The sequence below is a fragment of the Lucilia cuprina genome, chromosome 4 (genome assembly GCF_022045245.1).
Source record: "Lucilia cuprina isolate Lc7/37 chromosome 4, ASM2204524v1, whole genome shotgun sequence".
Taxonomy (NCBI): Eukaryota; Metazoa; Arthropoda; class Insecta; order Diptera; family Calliphoridae; genus Lucilia; species Lucilia cuprina.
Window position 1 is genome coordinate 52,475,925 of NC_060952.1, and position 2,073 is coordinate 52,477,997.

Consider the following 2,073-nt stretch of genomic DNA (forward strand, 5'->3'; position numbering starts at 1 on the left):
TATTATTGTGCGTTACAAACATCAGAACAAACCCAATATACCCTCCCCACTATAAGTAGTAATATAGGGTATAAAAATCGAAATTAAATTTAAGCAAATGGTTGTTAAAAAAAAATTGTGCATATTTTTATACCCACCACCAGATGGGAGGTATATTGATTTTCGTCATTCCGTGTGTAACACATCGAAATATTGCTCAAAGACCCCATAAAGTATATATATTCTGGGACCTCGTAAGATTCTAAGACGATCTAGCCATGTAAGTCCGTCTGTCCGTCTGTCTGTTGTTGGCACGATAGCGTCCACAAAATTAGAGATATTGAGATGAAATTTTCCCAAAACATATTTTAGTGATCAGAAATGTTTGGTATTGAAAATGGGCAAAATCGGTCAACGATTTCACATAGCCCCCATACAAATGTACCCCCCGGAATATTGTATAAATAGCTTCAAATATTCACAAATTCGTTGTTTATGAAGCAAATACCACAAAATTTCGCATAGGTCAGTTTTTTGACATCTGCAGAATAATTCTGCATTATGGCGGACATTGGATCATAATTGGCCCTACCCCCCATATAAGGTCCCATTTAGAAAATGACTGATTACTGGCTTAAAAATGGGAATATAGCGATGAAATTCGACACACATAAGTTTCATGCAAGCCAATATCTATCAACTAAATTTTATGTGGATCAGTCCATAATTGACCCTACCCCCCATATAACGTCCCCTTCAGAAAATTACTTTAACGCTCATTACTCGCTTAAAAATACAAGTATAGCGATGAAATTTGACATAAATAAGTTTCTTACTAGCCAAAACCTCTCTATGAAATTTTATGTGGATCGGTCCATAATTGACCCTACCCCTCATATAAAGTCCCCCCCCCATAAAATTAATATAACGCTCATTACTGCCTCAGAAAATTTCACAGATGTAAGTTTTTCACAAGCCAAAATCTCATTACCAAATTTTATGTGGAACAGGCCTTAATTGACCCTACCCCCAAAATAAGGTCCCTAACAGAAAAATACTTTAAGGCCCATTACTGGCTTAAAAATACGAGTATAGTAACAAAATTCGACTCAATTAAGTTCCTTGCCAGTCAAAAACTCTAAAGTTAATTTTATGTGGATCGAGCGTTAATTGACCTATCCCCATATAATGCCCCCATCAAAACATTAATTTCTGGGTTAAAAAACGAGTAAAGTGATGAAATTCGATATAAACCTGACCTGTAGGAACCAATATCGTTCTACAAAATTTTACGGAGATCGGTCTATATTTGACGCTACCCCCATATAAGGCCCCTTCAGAAAATGACTTCAAAGCTCAGTACTGGCTTAAAAATACTAGTAGATTTATGAAATTCGACAAAAACTAGTTTCGTATAAGGTAATATCTCTATCTCTTCTATGGAACCGAAATCTCTCTATCAATTTTTATGAGGATCAGTCCATAATAACACCACCCCATATAAATTCCGCCCCAGAAAATGACGCGAAAAATACGAATACGAATAATGCTCCTTAATGGCTTCAAAATACAAGTAGATCGATGAAATTTTAAACAAATAAGGAACTGAAATCTTCCTACAGATCTTATGAGAATTGGTCTATATATTTATGTATAAATAACCCTACTCCCTATATTAGCACTGTCAATAGTAAAACGCCCATTAATGGACCTCTTTCAAATGTTACCCTGATGTTCTCATTAATATCGATATATAATAATAAAATATTCAAAATATAAAAGTTCATTTATGTATCAGTGATTTGATGGTGGGTATAACAGATTCGGAATAGCCGAATATAACACTCTTACTTGTTTTCTGTGTATTTCTACGGCAGTGGAAAACAAAATGTAATTAATAATAAAATAAATATTTAAAAAAAATTTAAATAAAACTATGAAACGGACGGACTGACATGGTTAGATTGTCTTGGAATTTAATAAAAACCCAGAATATATTTACTTTTATGGGTCTATGATCAATATTTTGATGATGTTAAAATTTAAGCTATTCCCAGCAAAAAATAACTTCCAAAGAAGCGAAAAAGAAGTAGA

The 2,073-nt window shown here is 33.7% G+C and overlaps 1 protein-coding gene across 1 annotated transcript in view; it reads left to right on the top strand.

Annotated features, from left to right (window-relative positions):
- The window catches only part of LOC124419552, a 10,860-nt gene that overhangs the window by 1,577 nt on the left and 7,210 nt on the right, over positions 1-2,073 (top strand). The gene's annotated exons all lie outside the window — the stretch shown is intronic.